Source organism: Canis aureus, chromosome 1, assembly GCF_053574225.1.
Source record: "Canis aureus isolate CA01 chromosome 1, VMU_Caureus_v.1.0, whole genome shotgun sequence".
Lineage (NCBI taxonomy): Eukaryota > Metazoa > Chordata > Mammalia > Carnivora > Canidae > Canis > Canis aureus.
Genome location: NC_135611.1, coordinates 39,305,633 through 39,325,569, shown reverse-complemented (window position 1 = coordinate 39,325,569; position 19,937 = coordinate 39,305,633). Strand labels below are relative to the sequence as shown.

Below are 19,937 nucleotides of genomic sequence, written 5' to 3'. Positions count from 1 at the left end.
ATCTCCTCTTTATATCATATTATAAAATCATATTATTGGAAATATGGGTACCAAGAATCTACTGAAGAAATTAAGCATATATTCATAATATAATACACTGATACTCAAGAAATATCACATAATAATTTCAGGTCTTCAAATATTTTTCAACCTGTCTGAATAGAAAATGTCAATATTATTAACTGGCCACACTTTAAAAGGTTATTGATATTTATTGATACTATTATTTATTGTGATGACTTTAAAAATAAAGCTCCATATACTGTATTACAGTTAGGGTAACACATTGGGTATATGGATGGGCTAGATACATCATATATATAAGATGGAACATTCTATATACCATATGAATATTTTTAGATCAAGTAGTGTTGAGAATATTTAGGAACTATTAAATTTTTTCTATAAATTTCAGGTCTTGTCAAACAAATGCTAATAAATATAAAAGGTAGATCTATTTTAGGAGATTTACAATACCTGAAAACTATATTTTTACCAGTAATTATATCTTACACTGCAAGAAATTGTTGGGTTTTGTCCTAAAGAGTAAATTGTATTTGAGTAAAGCCACACAGTGATTCAGAAAAATACCTAATATGGGCATGCAACATTTTATTTACTAATATTAAAGTGAAATTTTTGGGACACAATAATCAAAATTTTCTTTTTCATTAAATTTTATTTTGATACCCAAACCAATGCAGTCTTTTGGATGATCATCTACTCCTAGATCTAAGACAGGCTAGAAGATAGTTGATTTTATTTAATTATCAATCAGAACTCTCTCAAATGTGAATATGTTTTAAAAAATAAAAAAAAATAAGTATGAATGTCCATTAAGTGCTTTAATGCCAACACAACATTAATAGTACTAAAATATGGCCTTCAGCATTACTGCTAAGTAAAACAAAGCCCTTGTGTCTGAGCCATCCTCAGAAGAAAAAAAAGTATGTATTTCTTTTAAAAGAAACAGAAGTCATCACGGCACAGCAGTGAATGAAATGATCCTCCTTGATAAATTTGGAATATTTACTAATATTCTGAAATATCTAGAGGAAATAAAATATACCATTTTTAAAACAATGCCCTCAAAATTAGATAGCATTTTCCCTCTTTCTGATTACACCTGACACATAAATTGCATCTATGAACTTCTTTCTCAAAATTTTAGAAATTATCTTCTGATATAAATTTCTTGATTATGATTGGAAGTATTTGGAACAATATCTAGCAGTGTTGAACCAAGAGCAGATGGGGAGTAATTACCTGGAGCTTGGTTTTGAAAAAAATAAGAGGTGGCAAAAATTGAGTTGGAGATGCAGAACATTATCATGTCTAATTCTCTACAATTGACTATGATTCCATCAACAGGATTTTACCTTGAAGTTTTACTTTCTAAAGAATTCTTACCTGTTAGAGTGGTGATTCAACTAAATTGTGTAAGATTCACAACAACCTTATAATAACTAAAACCAATATAACACACAACTTAGTATTGGATATCTGACATGTGATTTTTATTCTCGATATGGTGAAAGTTCCCACTTACTGAGAATATGTTACTGCAGTATTTTTGACACCATCATTGAAATATTAGCCTCCTATAATGAAAGAGTCCTTTTAAAAAAGCTCTCACATGGAATTTTATTTCCTCTAGTAAAAATAATAGAAATTTAATTTTAGATATAAGCCTCTGCTGGTTAATTTAAAAACCAGTTAATTTTCATCTCTAGCAAGTCCTAGATTTTCTAAATTTATCACACAATTTTTTAAAACTAGGCTTTATTTGATGTCCATAATAAATTGCCTTGGTATGTTATCATTTAATTAACTCATAATAAGTACACTCTGTATCACATTGTCCTTTCAAAGCCAGAAAACCAGAGAGCCTGCTGGCTTTGTATACATATGTTTTCTCAAGATTCCAGAATCATTTAAATAGCATTCATTGACACGGTTGGCCATTTTGAGTTTTTATATCAAAATAAAGGAATGCAAAGTCAAGTTTAAACAAACTTATTAAAGCAGACATGGTAAAGAAGCCAAACACATCAGACTGTTCTTGAGTAACACTTTGCTTTCTCTCATTTTCATCACTACACATCTTAGCTTCCCAAAAGTATGTCACTCTTATCTTCAAACAAATGCCTTTGTCACTGTGTGCCAGAACCCAAGTGAAAACAGAATACAGCTGCATGCAGACATTGTCTTTTTTCCTTTCAGACATTGTCTTCTAATGCTATACAGTATACCAAATATTTATTTAACTCTTTGTCTAGATTGACCCCCATCCCTCCATACCTATAGCCTAAGTCTTGCCCCAGCCTGGATAAAAGCCTTTGTGACAGTCCTTTGATAGGACTCTACGAGACGATGATTGGGCACATGCTTTTAAGACTATAGTAACAGAGTTTTGAATGTTTCTTTCACACACTGAGGCTTGCCTTGAACTAATTTAGACTAAACTGCACAGATCAGCAATAATCCAACATTAGTACTAAATCAAGATACAAAGCATAGCACTGAACATCCATTAAGCGCTTTAGTACCAACAAAACACAACACGAATAGTACTAAAATATGGCCTTGAGCATTACTTCCATGTAAATCAAAACTCTTGTGTCTGAGCCATCCTTAGTAGGAAAAAAGTACATATTTCTTTCAGAAGCAGAAGAAAAAAAAGTCACAGCACAAACAGTGGAAATATGCCTCCTAGACAAATTTGGATATTCTGAAATATTCAGAGGAAATAAAAGACATCGTATTTTTAAATTTTTTTGAGTATAGTTGACACACAATGTTACATGAGTTTCAGATGTGTAACATAGTGATTCAACTTCTCTGTACATTTTGCTATGCTCACAAATGTAGCTCCCATTTGTCCCCATCCATCACTATTATACAATACCATTGACTGTCTTCCCTATGCTGTGCCTTTCATTTGCATAATTTATTCAGTCTATAACTGGAAGCCTTTACCTCCTACTTCTCTTCACCCATTTTGCCCACCCCTCTACCACCACCGCTGGCAACTGTCAGTTTATTCTCATAGTTATAGGAAAAAACATCATTTTAAAAACAATGTCCTCAAAATAAAATATCACTTTGCCTTTCTGACTACGTCTGACATGTAAACTGCACCTGTGAATTTTTTCCTCAAAATTTTATAAATTATTTTTGATATAAATGGAAAAGCTTCATTTTTTAAAAGATTTATTTATTTGAGAGCGAGCATGCATGCACTTGCAAGCTAGGAGGAGGGGAAGAGAGAGAGGAAGAGAGAGGGAGGGAGAAAGGGAGACGGAGAGAGAGGGAGGGGGAAAAGGAGAGATGGGGGTCGGGGGAGAGAGAGAGAGAGAAACTCAAGCAGAATCCATGTTAAGCACAGAGCCCGACTCAGGGTTTGATCTCACGAACCTGAGATCAGACCTCAGTCAAACCAAGAGTTCTGGTCGTCCAAACAAACCAGGAGCTCCTGGTTTTTTTTTGTTGTTGTTGTTGCTGTTGTTGTTGTTGTCGTTTTTTTGTTTGTTTGTTTGTTTGTTTGTTTGTTTTTTTGTCTAATTAAGGATCATCAGCTTATGGTAGATCATTAAAATGCAGAATTATGAAAAAAATTCATCAGAACAAGAAAATTTATCTTTGACTTTATACCTTTGATTTAGCCTAAGTAACCATCACAGAATTTTTAAGTTATCTTATCTAAAGAAGGAGCCAGAAAACTATGGCCTCTTTTTTTTTTTTTTTTTTTAAAGATTTTATTTATTTGACAGAGAAAGAGAGAGAGAGCACAAGCAGGGGGAGGGACAGAGGGAGAAGGGGAAGCAGGTTCCCCATTAAGCAGAGAGCCTGAGGTAGGCTCCATCCCAGGACCCTGGGATCATGACCTAAGGCAAAAGCATGTTTGACTGAGCCACCGCTGTGGCCTCTTTTTGAGCTTACAACAGCAGAGTTGAGTAGCTGTGAGAGACTCTTTGGCCTGCAAAGTCTAAATATTTATCATCAGGCATTTTATAGAAAAAAAGTTTAACAATCCCCAATTTAAAGGATTCAGAACTGGGCAAGATTTCTGAGTGTATGAGAAGACAATTCAAACCTAAATACCTAGGCACGTTGATGTGTACTGTATAGAAATGCAATGACTAAAAAACAGAAACTATGGTTTGTTCATGTTAAATTGCTGTAGCTGATCTAATTGTGGACCAGATTGTTCAGTTGATGTCTACACTGTGTCCTCATGATGTGTGGGAATTTGTGTTTGGAACACTATGCCCACAGCAAAGGGGCTGGACAGTGGGTGCTTCTGGGGACGTGTGATGCTACTGAGCCAAATCTGTATGAACTTTTTTTTAAGATTTTATCTATTCATTCATTAGAATACACAGAGAGGAGAAAGAGAGAGAGGCAGAGACACAGGCAGAGGAAGAAGCAAGCTCCATGGAGGGAGCCTGACGTGGGACTCGATCCCGGGTCTCCAGGATCATGCCCTGGGCTGAAGGCAGTGCTAAACCGCTGAGCCACTTGGGCTGCCCAAATCTGTATGAACTTGATAGGCAAGAAGGGTTTCATGGTTAAGAACTTGAGTTCTAGAGCTACTCAGACCAAAGTCTATCTCCACCACTTATTAGCCATATACATTAGTTGAGTTTGCTGACCTCACGACCCTCAGTCTCCTCATATGTAAAATGAGAATTTTGAGAATCCTAGGACCTTCTGCACCGGGTTGCCTCAAGGATTTAATATAAATGAAGGCCTGGGACATCTGAGTGGCTCAGTAGTTGAATGTTTGCCTTTGGCTCAGGTTGTGATTCCGGGGTCCTGGGATGTAGTTCCACATCAGGCTCCCCATGCCTCTGCCTCTTCTCTGTCTCTCATGAATGAATGAATGAATGAATGAATGAATAAATAAAATCTTTTAAAAAATGAAGGCGTGTGAAGTGCTTAAAATAGTGTCTGGCATGTGACACGTGCAGAGTACACGGTAGCTATCACTGCCTTAGCACAAAACTTTAAGAGAGCCAAGATACAGGGCTTCAAAAGGTAGGGCCCTGGACTGTCACTGACGTCAGAATTCTGAGAAATTATGTAATGGAAATAACTTAGAACTTGATATTCCCTTCATTTTCTAGATGAGGAAACAAAGGCTGTAGGTTTTATGGTGTAAATATTCTTCCAATAGAAGATACTCCTTGTTGGATTTTCTTATTTCCCTCTAAGTCCATCTGTGGTGGGATTTCGTCAGTCATATTTTCTATTCCAGAAATGAATTTTTAGACATCAAAACCTATCATTTGTAAAACACAATAGAGTCTGTAAAAACTGGCAGTACTGTATCCCTCCCATGGTCAAGAGACTGAAGGCTCTAATATCACTGTCCAGTAATAGTCTTTTTGAGCTCTTACTTTTCTTGCAAAAAAGAACCATCTTAATGTTGATCCTTTGTGTTTAAGAGTGTGTTTTAGCCACCAAATGGTGAACCTTGACGTCAGTAATTTTGCTAAGACAGTAATAGTGAGGTTGTTTTAAAATTTTTTTTTGAAACGTTTCTCAAGGCTGCTAAAATTTTGTGATAGGGGAAAAAAAAAAACAACCCTTTTTGTGCTGAGCAGTAATGTGAGCACTACATTTCATGCAGATGCATTTCCTACCTAGAGTTAACTCATTCTGAAAGAAGAGCACTTGAATTAGAAGGAAGTGGAGATAGTCTTACCCAGAAATTATGCATAGATCTGTTTAATAAACAGGGGTATCTTTTCTTAATGGAAGAAAAGAAGAGGAGGAAGGAAGAAGGAAGAAAGAAGAAAGAGAGGGAGAAGGCAGGCTGGTCTTGGGCTTCAATCTCATGTTCAAGCCCTAATGGGCGATCCAGTACTCAAGAATGAGCTTGACATAGGTCCTTGTATAAACATATATTTTCATCTCTCTAAGATAAATGTCTAAAAGTAAAATTGCTAAGTATGGTTAGTGCATGGTTAGTTTTATGAGACTGCTGAACTATTTTCCAGAGTGCTGAACAACTTGCATTCCCACCAGCAACATATGACTTATCCAGTTTCTTCTCATCTCTGCGCATATGGTTACCACTATTTTGTTAGTCATTCTGATACATGTGTAGTGACATCTCATTGTGGTTTTAATATGCATTTCCCTGATGGTTAATAATATTGGACATATTTTCTGGTGCTTATTTGCCATCTGTATGTAGTCTTTGATGAATTTTATTGTTATATATTTTGCCCTAATTTAATTAAATCATTTGAGAATTCTGTATATACTCTAGCCACACAAGTCCTTTGTCAGACATGAAATTGACACATATTATCTGTAGTCTTTGGTTGTCTTTCATTACCTTCGCAGGACTTCCACAGAGCAAAATTTTTTAAATTTTGATAAGATATAATTCATAAATTTTTCCTTTTAGAGATTATGTGTTTGGTGGTAAGCCTAAACTCTTCACCTAGTTCTCAGTCCTAAAGATTTTCTTTTTTTTTTCTAAGTGTTTTGTAGTTTTACCCTTAAGTCTGCCATCCATTTTGAATTAATCAGTCAGTAGACACTATAGAATGATATTTTCAGCTTAAATCATACAGGAGCCCTCACACAATTAGTGGTCTGTAATGTTCTAACAACTTGGAACAGGAACACAATGGAGAGGGTTGTAATGGACAATGGCTAAGAAGTTTCCATGAACCAGGACAGAAAGAGTGTTACCTCCCCAGACTTCCACATTTAATCCTAAAGACCCATAATCTCAACCAGACTAAGAGGAAAATAACTGCCTGAGGGGTCTAATGCTGAGTCACATAGCCAAAGATGTTTGCAAGTGGTTGTTAATTTTTCCTGTTTTCTAAAGCATTCAATAGATTGCTGACTGGCCAGTATCAGGGAATTGTGCCGTTTTGATTATTACATGCAAATTAATCTACTGAAAGAAAAAAGCACAAGCATTTAGTAGGACAAGGTTGTTCTATTTTTGACAGCATTTTAGTTATGGGTTCAAGAGTAATTACTGAAATAAATCATCAATAGGTGGTGGCAATATTGATTTTGTGTCAGCACCTGAGTAAACTATAACCCAGCCTCGGTCTGGAGCCATGTTCATTGTCTTTTGTGCTTTATTTTTGAATTGCTGTCCAAAAAAGGCTTTAGCTTCCACACGAAATTGCCTACTGAACTGCTTTCCCGGGAAACCTCACTGCCCAAATCACCTCTCCCTCACGGGCTCTCACCCTGAACAGTCTCCTTGGACTGTTTTACCGCACTCTCTTAACTAGTGTGAAATGCTAATACGGATTGCTGTGATTTTCCAACAAAGCGAAAGGAAAATGTGATTACTGGTCACAGGGTTTCATATTAGCACTTGCTTCTGCTAATTTAAAAATAGGCTGGACTGCAGGAAAACCAATTTCCTCCCTTGACATTAGTTTGTTCGGCTGTTCTTTGTTTAATAAATATCCTTTGGGTCCAAACTAATGTGAACAGGAGAAAGAGACATGAGTTCTATTAAATGCAAACTCAAAATCTTCCCGATTTAATATTACCAAAGACTACTCTGAACTTGATCTTTAAGTCAAAACAAAACAACTTCCACGGTTTTATTTATTTATTTTGGGGTTGGCTGGCTCAGGTAGAAAATCTTCTTTGATGTTCTGAGTTATTAAAGGTGAGTCAGGCAACTTTGAATGGCAGGGCATTGAATCAAGATAATCTAACCTTAAATAAATTTAGATTACTATTTGTCTCATGCCAAGAAATGCTGCTTTAGATGACAACAAAAGGCTGAAAACGAATCAGAATGTATAAACCAAAGCTTCTACAAATTTCCATCTCATTTAATTGTCTCTTAAATTTTGATGAGGACTGACTGGCTATAAGCATATCCTAGATAAATAATTTTTCCTATTCCTCTTTAATTGTGGTATGTCATTTGAATAAACATTTTGGCTTTTCTAGTTCGAAACCCAGACTCCTAATTTTTCACCTGTTATTTTACCTCTGTTGATACATATATACAAGCAAAGCTGTCTTTCTTCATCGCTCGATGCCCCGAGCCTTGCTCAGCTGCAAACCAGGGAGTCTCTCCACTCCACTTTGCCTTTGCTCCTGTTTACTGCGAAGATTTCCACATCATCAAAAAAAACTTAAAATATGAATAATGATCTCATTTTGCCATTTATACATCACTCTGCAGTTTATTAAACAGTTATTACCTCATTTGAGAGGCATATTGTCTATATTTTATCAGTAAGGAGATTGAGTTTCAAGGATTGACAGCACATGCCCACGTAAGACCACACACTTCTTAAATAGCAGAGATACTACTTAATTCTTGTTTTCTACTCTGTATCTTTCTTTCTTCCATTACTACAGGTTAAGGGCTCTCTGCTTTTAATGTTTTTTTTTTTTTTTCCAGGCTTCTTTAACTCATTTTTTCCTCCCTTGAATTTTTCTCTCTTTTCTGCCTTTGTCCCTTGGCCTCTTCCCCAAGTCTAATTGTCTCTGTTCAAGTTGCCAGGAATAGACCTCATTCTCACAGATAAATCCTTGTGCAATCCATAAACATGCATTTTGGTCCCCCTGCCCAGAATACTTTTTTAAGAAATTATATATGCTCTTGTAGATGTCCAGGGCAACTGTGCCTGCAAGGTTTTTTGTTTTTACCCTTGCATATAGTAAGCACTCTCTGAGTGTTCATTGAATGAGTCAGTGAGTATATATTAGAAATCTTTGACATGCCATCAAAACATTTCCAGCCTTCTCTAGGGGGTGTCAGGCTAATGTAAATGTGAGCGGAAAACTCTGCAAATGTCAACAGGCTATAAATAATCACCTGGTCTATCAGTGCAGGGAATTTACATATACAGACATTTCCTCTGATGAATGCTAAATCTCATAATGTAAAGGAACACCTACTTAGAAAAATTAAATACCAGAACAAATACAGAGGGAAAGCATGGGCTTTGGATTAAAACTCTCGCTTACAGTCTCAGGTTTACCTCAGACAAGTTACTGAATACTTCCGAGCTCTGGTTTCCTCATTTGAAAAGAGGCTGTCACATCTCCCCCACATGGTTATGCTGAGAAACAAATGAGATAATGTCTGAATGGTGCCTTTGACACATCATATGCATTTTATAAATGTCACTTCTATTCTTTTTTTCTCCCAAGCCATAAAGGTCACATTCAAGTTTGACCCTTTAAAAACTGACAAATCACTGAAGTGTAATAGGTATTAAATTCTCTATAAGCATATTACAAACTTGGAACCTTAAAATGTGAAAAAAAATTTGTTTTGGGACACAGATGCCTTTTAAACTCTGATCAGGGCAGTAATGGGACTCTGTAAAATTGGAATATTTTAACATATATCCTTTCATCTAGATTCTATACTAGGCTTTCAAGACAATGGGAAAAGAACAAGTTTTGGTCCCTTTTATCAGAGGTTCAGCTTGGAGCAGTGAAGGGCACACATGTGAGTGCAGCGTGGGCAAGGGTTGATAGGTGGAAGCCACCAAAACCAGAAGAATTACAAATGGTATCTCCAAGGCTGTCACACTGGAGCCACTCTGGAAATTAAACATTTTCTACCTACAAAAATATTTTAGAGGGGAATATCAAGCAATGCAATTTATTCTAGGTCCCAGAATGGTTATGCCTTTGGCATTAAAAAGCTCAGAGGCTGCCCTGACTTCTTGTGTGCAATTTGAGTCTCTGTAGCTCCATTTGCCTGTACTTTGACACAGCCTCAGCTGCTATGTGAGGGATGGCTGCTTGCTTTTTGTATCCATACCAAGCGAATATGGCTTGCAAGTCCTACTTCAACAAGGTTTACTCCTCAACCCTGATCCTAGAGAAATCTCATCTACCCATCATCAGTCTCTGGGATATGTCACCGCAGAGATACTCGCACAAATCCAAGGTTGGGAAGGTCTTATTCTCGCAGACTAGGTGGACAGAAGTGACTTAGGAAAATTGCAACAAAGCATGAAAAGATGAGAATTGACCACTCCTGCTTAATGATAATACTAGAAAGAATAAAAACAGAAGAAGGAGGCTCTTCCCAGTGTCCATGTCTTAAGGAAAGCCTACGAACATACTTCCATAGGAAGACATACTTCTCGTTAAATTCATATAATGCCACAGGACAGGACTATTATCCCCACTTTACAGACGAGAACACTTGGTCCAGAGGCTAGGCCCGAAAGTGAATGTGAAAGTCAGTCTGATTCTAAGATCCATGTGGTTAGGTCTTAACCATGTTATTTTTTTTCCATGTTGTATTTTGACCCCAGGTTCTTATCTAACCCTCAACCCTCCATTTCCTATTTTTATGTTCTTGTATTTGTCATAATCTTTCAATGGCCATTTCATGTTTTCCTCAGTAGTTCTGTAGCTTTGAGGTTTTCTTATTCCACACTTGTCAAAATGTATTGGTTTAAGGCTTCTAATCACTCATATTGCTCCTCCAAGATGTTCTGTACTACAGAGTCCTAAATCACTTTTCAATCTATTGAGTGGAGCAAGCACTGCCTATACATGTGTGCTTCACACCATGGCTATTTTGAGAATTAATTACCCCATATTGAAAGTGGGCTACTCTACTGTGAGCATCTTAAAGACAATGACTAAGAGAAAGGAAAATAAGAAAGAAGGAGAGCTGAGATCACTGAGGAGGCATACTTCTGTCCCTTTGGCTCATCCTCTGATAGTCTAATTTTACCCCTGTGTTTAGAGACTTCACTGACTCAGGATCTGAGCATTTTAGTTCTCAGCATGTTCTATCAGTGCAGATATTTTCAAATGCATTCAAAAGCAAACCTACGCAAAAGGTAAGACTCATAGAACAGGAAAGTACAGAGGTAGATGTAATTCTGAGTCAACCACTCAGTGATGTCACCAAGGGCTCAGTTTATTTCCATCCTCCACTATGTTTTCCATAGAGCCACTTTGTCCTCAAGTGGGCTTCCATCATGAAGCAAAGATGGTTGTAGCAGTTCTATTCATCATATCTATAATCCAGGAGGGGACAGAAAATTTCTTCTAGCAACTTCCTCAGAAGTCCTTAGATTTCTCCTCTATGCCTCCTTGACCTAAACTGGATCTTATACCTTTCTTAAGCCAATCTCTGTCCTAACAGGCCAGAGGAATTGCATTAGCTTATTGGCTTAAGTCTGGGTTATCTGAGCCAATCACCATGGTGAAGAGAATCAAATTGTCCTCACTGGTTTAGACTAAGATGTGCCCACCTCTTAGCTGAGGATAGTGCCACCTTCTCCCAGAAGCCATGAGCTTTGAGGTGGATGTACAGAGTAAGGAGTAAGAGGAGAATGAACACTAGGCAGATCACCACCAACCAAGAGGGTCCACTTATATAAAAGGAAATAAAATAACTACCAGAATGTAAGAAATTCTTACTGGATATACTATACTCTTGGTGAAACTGGAGGGTGAGTCTGTTTCTGGGAAAAGTATATTAACACTTTCAAGACGTCCATCAGTATACTGTTGTGGTATATACTTTTTGTATGCATAGTACAATTCTCTCTAGTATTCTAGAAGAAGAATTCTATGTATACTTTTTGTATACATAGTACAATTCTCTCTAGTATTCTAGAAGAATTCTAGTATTCTAGAAGAATTCTCTCTAGTATTCACTCTGTTTCTCTTCTGGATTCTTCTTAGCAAATGGCAATCGATAAAATTATTAGCAAAGGAGTCTTTTTGCATAAACTTCCTTTTTGGTTTGAAAGCAATTGTCATTCACTAATGTGACCAATATTTTGAGCACCATATGTGTACATGATACTGTACTTGGCCTGTGAGGTATACATAGAAAAGATACAGTAACTGAGTTTAAAGATCTTATAATCTAGTAGGGTCAAGAAGACACGTTTTTAAATAATGAACTTAAAGTGGCACTGGTACATGCTTAATATAAGTACCAAGAACTCTCAAAGTCCAGAGGTGGGAAGATAAGCTCTAGCCAGGCACACTCAGCAAGAAGCATCAGAATGGAAGACTGAATCTGTACACTAACCAGTTAAAAAACCCATCAGTAAGTGAAATATTTAGTTTGATACGGCTGAAAAGATCAGCTGGAGGAGAAATTTTGAATTTAGCCTTGAGGATAATGTGGAGCAGGGAATGTATATGAAGTAGTTACAGTCAGTGGGTATATTAGTCAGGCTCCAACTAGGAAAACAGAAACCATTCTTTGTTTTTAAAGAGAGTAAATGTGATGCCAAGACTTGTTTACATGGGTAATGAGAGAGCTGAGAAGCCAAACACAGACCATAACACAACCTGCAGATAAGTGTAGCAGGAAGCTACTGCTATCTTTAGAGAGAGGGACAGAAGGAACGTGTGGGGTAATGGAGAAGAGGGGCCTGTGTCACCCAGCAAAATCTGGAAACTTAGAGGACCTATTCAGAAGGAATTAGATCCAAAGAGGTGATGAAACTGAAGATCTTACCTGAGGCAAGGGGCCAGGGGAGAAATATTGCAGCTTCTTCCTGTATCTTCCCAGTCTCACTCCAGGGCTCCGTCTCCCACTGGCCCAACCCTGCCAGCACCCAGCTGATAACATGCTGGAGTCTGCCACTTGTGCAATGGAACAGAGTAGGGAAAAAATGGAGAAATCAAGGAATGGACCTCAAAGTAAACAGGCTCAGTAATGGCACAGTAGGAAAATCCAAAGAACACCACCAAGTCTCTGCCAAAAGAGATGAGGCCCCCTGGTGGGTCTACAAGGGTGAAGGTGAGGGCTAAGAAGGATCATTATGCCTGGATGCTGCTTGCATGGATTGGGTTAAAGGAGAGATGAACCAAAAAAAAAAAAAAAAACAGTAATTATTTAAATGAAACAGGAATTGAGAAGGCAAATGACTCCTCTGAGAGAATGGATATCACTATAGGAGAACATGGAACCAGAGCCAGAAGAGACTGTCATCTTCTCAAAGAAACCAGATCATGAAACAGTGCCAAATATCACAGTCATCACACACTTCCATATTCCCCCTACCTTCATGTAGACTGACTTTTCATTTCTGTGTCAAAATATAAAAGCATCTACTATATACATTGAATTACATATTTAAGAAGTCAGATAAGGAGAAGTTTCCATGTCAGAGTTTCCCATTGGATCAAACCAATGGCTACATTTTCCATTTACAGCATAAACTCAGATTCCCAACACCGTTTTTCTAGATGGCAAGAGAGCACACATTTTTCCACATAGCTGGATTATTAAGCACAGTCCAAAAGGCCAAATTGTATTATCTAATTCTTGTCATATTTCATAAAAATGGATACCATAAATACAGTGGTGGGAACGGAGCAAGGCAACAGCAGATGATGCAATGTCTACAAGATAACACAAGGGAATATAAATGAGTTCACATATCAGTGCTCGAACCCCAACAACCCAACAGCTGTGTGCCTTCTCATCCTGTCCTTGCCTAATCACTCAGGACCCATATTTATTTCTTATCACTTGGGTGGCTTAAGTCTCATCCCAAAGACTAGTCTGTTTCAACAGATTCTTTCAAATGACTATTCTTGCTATAACATTTTCAGAGAAGATTAATGCTGCTTCAAAACAATAACACTAAAAAACAAAACAAAACAATAACACTGCTTTTGGGGATGATTGTAACCACCTAATAATAGATCAGTCATATGACTGACTAGACACCCCAACTCCCTGTTCATGTCAGTAAAACAAAGAGAAATAAAGAAGGAACCCTTTCAACATATACATCACATGCTATAACTCATCTGAAATGAAACCCCTATTTATTCATCTCTTTTAGTAGCCTGCATTAGTAAGTTGCCTGCTCTGTGGTTTATAAATTATTTTAAACTCAAACACTTCTGTTCCAAAATATAATGTATGTGTTAATATTGTAGACTAGGACTCTGTTGCTGATAATACAGGAGAAATTTAACTAGCTTATAAATGTTAAAATGTAAAAGCAGAGGAAGTCCTGCTATTCATCTTCTCTGCAATATTCAGACATTCATGAAATTGAAAGTTAATGTACCAGGGACTTTCATTATCTGACCCATTCCATCCTATCTATTAGATTCTCAAAGCACTGGAGACAGAGGACCAATATGTCACCAACACAGGACTGGAAAGGTCACAAAAACGAAGCATCAATAAAGCACTACTTCTGAATTAAATTTCACAGCACTCAGCAGAAAATATGTTCCATAGACTAAGAGTATTTGTAAGAATGAAACTGATAGCTAGACACAACTTGAAGAAAATAGAAAAAGCATTTGACTTTAAAAGACTATTAAAAAAATAAAAGACTATGAAAACCATGTGTGTATGTATATGTGTGTGTATGTGTGTGTGTATGTGTGTGTGTGTGTGTATACAGACACACACAAAAAGGCACTATTTTAAATGCTGGATGTGGAAGCTAAAAGAACTCTGCATTAGAACCACAATAAAGTTTATAGTCACAGAATTCACTAGCAAACAATGCAGTCCTGCTCAACTACTCTTTTTTCCTTTAAGCATTTAGTAGAATACTGTGTAGGACTTTTAAAGTCACTGTGGTTTTCAATAATTTTCCATGAATCACATAGTCTAATGTATACATTAGTGAGTTTATCATGATCTTTGCTATTTTTACTGGCTGAAATGTGTAATCTTAATCTGCTTGATAAAAATTAATCCACCAAAGTCTATGACTTCTTTTTAGCTCTCCAAATTTTTAATAACTGAATACTCAATGATTTAACAAGTATGTTCTTGAGATTTGCTGAAAATATTATAATCATAACTAGGTGTCATGAAGATGAAGAGGTGAGCATTAATGGGGCTTTCTTTAAATCAGCTGCAGATACAGGAGAATATGTAAAAGGATAAAGAGCAGGACAACATAGGCTAAGGGGCCAATGGCCATACAATGGATGTTAAAAGAGCTCCCAAAAGGGAACACATGCCAAACCTACTGGAGAAGGATTGCCAACTAGTGGTCCCCAGGCATTAGGATTTCAATTTTTTTTCCTTTTTTATGTTTCAAGTTTTTATTTAAATTCTAGTTAGTTAACAAACAGTGTTAATGTTAGCTTCAGGAGTATAATTTAGTGATTCACCACTTACAAACAACACATAGTGCTCATCATATCAAGTGCCCTCCTTAATACCCATCACCTGTTTAAGAATTTCTCTTTGAAATGATGGAGGACAGGCACTGAGTTGGTATGTTTATCTTATTCAGAAAAATCTCAAGTTTTATTTTTAAGGTAATAAAATTTTTAAAGATCTATTTATTTATTTGAGGGAGAGAGAGAGTGCGAGTGTGCGCATGTATAATACGGGGCAGGACAGACAGAGAGGGAGAAAAGCAGACTTCCCGCTGAGTGTGGAGCCTGAGGCAGGGCTCCATCCCACCAGCTTGAGACCATGACCTGAGCTAAAACAAGAGTCCAAAGCTTAACCAACTGAGCCACCCAGGTGCCCCCTGAGTTGGTATTTTTCTAAAAAAAATATTAAAAACAACAATCCTGCTATTTAAAATCATTAACACTTTATTTCTTTTTTAAAATTTTTTTGAAGATTTTATTTATTTGAGAGAGAGAGAGAGAAAGCACACAAGCAGGGGGGAGGAGAAGAAAGGGAGAAGCAAACTCCCCACTGAGCAGGGAGCCCAAGACAGGGCTTAATCCCAGGAATGGGAGATCATGAACTAAGCCTAAACCAGATGCTTAACCAACTGAGCCACTCAGGCACCCTATTAATATTTTACTTCTAAAAAGGATATTTTCACACAAAAATTCAAGAGAACATTATCTGAGAATAAAAATTATCAAATAAACTGAAATCAGAGACTAACTCACTACATTTACTACCATTTATTTCTCTTGGGAAAAAGTCTTTCAGAGACTAGGATTTGGGAGTTTGGTTAAATCTAAGGGTTAAATGCACAGTGCAACACAAAAGTGATACAGGACAGTATTACTGGCCACAGAGAAAGAAGCAACAGATATTGCTGTGATAAAGTCATTAGGTACTGAAAAGTATTTGTTATACTGCCGGCTAAACACAAAAGCACCATAATTGGAGGGACCAGGAAGCAGAGTGATTTTGGTCTGGGGTGGGCTGTGACTTAGCTCCAGACCAGGAGGGACAATGAAGCCCAATGGAGACAGCCCATGGAAGAATGGAAAGGAGAGAGATGAACGGAATTGGCGATCAGGAGAGGAGACAGATTTCAGGGACAGTTTTATGTTGTGGAATATTGGGAAAATTCTCCTAAATGCCCTCTTGTCAGTAAAAAATCAATCGGAGTTAAGTACACATAAAAAGACAAGGAAATTCACATCTTTTTTATGGCTCTGTCAATGAGAGAGACAAATATCAGCTTAGATAATAAGAAGGGTAAAATTAAATATGAACACTCACTCTTATCCCTAATATCTTAAAAGACAATTTGGTAAGCATTACATTTTTTAAAAAGATTTATTTATTTATTTAATGATAGACATAGAGAGAGAGAGACAGAGAGACAGAGAGACAGAGGCAGAGACACAGGCAGAGGGAGAAGCAGGCTCCATGCAGGGAGCCCAATGTGGGACTTGATCCCAGGACTCCAGGATCGCGCCCTGGGCCAAAGGCAAGCACCAAACCACTGATCCACCCAGGGATCCCCTGATAAGCATGACATTTAAAAAAATTTAACTCTCTGAAGAAAGGGAGAAAAATGTTATGATAAAATTAACTTTACTTTTATATCTAAATTATTTTTACAAGTCCCACAGGCATTTATCAGCAATTATAGCTTTACCCATGTATTACATTTTTCTTCTCTCCTTGACATGACTATTTTCTCTCTCCTTGAGTTTTCTATCATATCACACAATTCAACTTAAAATATTCTGGTATTAGGACACTAATCAGACAATTAATATTCCACTAAAATGAGAAAAGAGAGAATATAACTTCTTGAAAAAATGTGATATGAAATAATTTAGATTTTAGTGAAATAAGAGATTAAAATCATGGCTCTTTTTTTAAAAGATTTTATTTATTTATTAATGAGAGACACAGAGAAAGAGATAGAGGCAGAGAGAAGCAGGCTGCATAAGGGAGTCCGATGTGGGAATCCATCCCAGGACTCCAGGATCACGCCCTGGGCAGAGGGCAGAGGCTCAACCGCTGAGCCACCCAGGCATCCCTTGTTCTTTGATATAAAGGAAGAAGTGTGTTCTACCAAATGTTCTACCCAAAGAAAGGAGTCGTGCTCCAACAGCCCAAATATCACTAATTCCTTAAATGTCTTAGTCTATTAAATTAAAAAAAAATTGGCTGAAAATTTTCAGTGTGTGCATTCAATAATTGCTGTCGGATGTGATTACCATTCCTGTCTAGATCACTCATATGCAGTCAGCTGCTTACAAACACTCCGAACCATCCGCCAAGTTTCCCCTCAACCAGCTTTGGGAATGAAGACTTTAGAAAATATTTTAAAAATAACTCTTTTCTCGGTTTCCCTGAACACACGGCTGCCACGTTTCCTAAGCCTACAGGTCTGTTTTAAATTCAAATGGAATCTGAGCATCTTGACAGAAAGGGCCCCAGAGAGGGCTTGTCCAATTGACAACAGAGAATCCAATAAGTCTTTTCATCTTAAGCTGTAAGATGTTATGTCGGAAGGAAAAGAGGAGAACAAGAGCAAAGGGAATGCTAATAGCCTGAGCAGGTTTGGGGTGAAAAGTCTCTTTTCTTGCTCTTCACCATTCGCACATGCCCAAATTTACCTACAACTAAAACTCTAAAATTAGTGAGTGTGGTAGTTGTACCCATGGGGAGAACATTTAAAGCTTGATGATTTGACCTACTTTTTCCTCAGATTTGGAGCATTTGATGTCTTTATTTGACATAAATATTTTATTTTAAGATCAAATGAGTTTGTATGCAACCTCAACTTCTTTTGCAACTGATGGTTGTTTATTTAAAGATGATGAAGTTTAGTTGGACCTCGATATTTTAACTTTATCCTCCCACCAGCAGAAAAAAGAGAATTTACTACATTTCTACAAGAAACTGTATTTCTCCTACATAAACCAGAGGGTTAAGCTTTAGTACTGGTAAGATGTATATAACTTTGTAATGGAATAATTCTCCAGTAGGTAGACTGTAGACTCCTTTGAGAACAGTGCATTATAAAGGTTAGGAGAGGTAAGAATAGAGAAAAAAAAAAAAACTGCCTAGCAAGAACCTATTTAACATGCTTCCTGTTACTATTCTCAGAGACTGCTATTATAGTTTAATTAGATCTCCCTGACAAAATTCATTACAGAAAATCCTGGCTTACTGAAAAAATAATAAACGCAGCTCATTCATAACCTATTAGTTACTTTGCTTTTAAGGAACTAGAATGTTTTGCCTTTCTTTCTTTTCCCTTATCTTGAAGACTCAAATGAAATGTAACAAGTAGTAAAAGGAGAACAAATGAAAGCAGGTGGTAAACAAGCCAACAAAATGCACCAAGCTGCCCCGGTCTTTCATAACATCCTCCTCCACCTAATGAGACAGAAGTGTAAATGGAAAGAGTTTATTGGGGCTGAGTAGAATACAAAGAGACTACACACTTAGGTTCTTTATTTCCCTTGCTAGTGTTGTAAATCCAAGCCCTAGGGTGGTGGGGGGTGGAGGTTAGTTTTTTTTTTTTTCCACTCTCTTGTATGAACACATCACCTATAACTCAACAAATCTCTTTGAGTTCACTCTTGCAAGCAACTCGCTCTCCATCCACCTTCAAGAATCAACCTTCTCAAAAAAAAAAAAAAGAATCAACCTTCTCATATATTTTCCTTTATTGATCCCTATATTAATCAGAATAAATGACACAATTGTTTTTGAAAAAAAAAGAATCAACCTTCTCAAATGCAAATTTCATTTACATCATGTTCAAACCTCTTCAATGGCATCCTATGACCTGTGAAATGATGAACCCAATTATATCAGAGCAACCAAGTCTTCCCATTATCTGGCATCTATGTAAATCACGAAACTTATTTTGCTCTCTCTTTTCTGGCACAGCTCACCTCGCTCAAAGTTACAGCCTGCCCCGGAGAGAACCATCTGCTGCTCCTTAGAATGAGAACCTCCAAGGCCGTCTCATGCCTCTGAACATTAATACATGAGGCTGCCTTTACCTGAAGTGTTCCCATCTCCATCCCCATCCACCTGGAAACATTTGGAAACCACAGGACTCTGGATTTTACTAAAAATAAGCAAAATTTTCAGAAAAAATATAAGGGAGAATTTGCCTCTTTCCTTCTTCTCTATAATTGTGAGGTCAGGTAAAGAAAGACTCTGTCATGCATTAAGTTCATTCCTTGAGAATGAGATGACCACAACTGGTCTATCTTGGTAGCATCACACTCTGTCCACACTCTGTCCATGACTCTGTCCTGAGAGTCACACATTTCTCCTTCCCTTCCCAGACATACTTGCCAGATCACACACAGAACACTGCTGCAGACAGGGGCCCAGATAATCAATCTACTATGTTCATCTCACTCGATTTAAGTTTTACACTTAGTCCAGTTTATTTGAACTCTGAAGGTTAAGGAATCCCATTAGTAAAGTATTTTCTGTGAGAAACAGTACTTCCTTTTGACTAAACCCATCTCTCTCAGGTTGTAAAGAAAGTTGGTTCCCTTGTAATAGCCATCCAGGATTGGATGAACAAATTTGCGTTCATGATATTCATATTCTTCACAGGTTTCAGATTTTGACCACAGCTCCCTCTGTTTCCATGTTACAAAGAGGCTAAAGACTTCATGGTTTAATCTGTACTCCTCTGGTGTACCTGGCAAGCCCCTATTCTTTTGTGTATTCTTGCTGTGGTCACGATATCTTTCTTTCTTCAGCTTGCCTGGACTTTAAAGTTCAGTGACCAAGGCACAAAATC

General features: G+C 37.3%; 1 protein-coding gene across 11 annotated transcripts in view; it reads right to left on the bottom strand.

Annotated features, from left to right (window-relative positions):
* Positions 1-19,937, bottom strand: part of LOC144313251 (uncharacterized) — a 270,639-nt gene that overhangs the window by 248,429 nt on the left and 2,273 nt on the right. For 8 of the 11 annotated variants that reach the window (XR_013378969.1, XR_013378972.1, XR_013378973.1 and 5 more), the window contains exon 2: positions 8,997-9,077. The exons of the other annotated variants lie outside the window; for them this stretch is intronic. The gene's annotated coding sequence lies outside the window, so the exon portion shown is untranslated. The remainder of the gene's footprint in view (positions 1-8,996; positions 9,078-19,937) is intronic. 11 annotated transcript variants of the gene reach the window in all.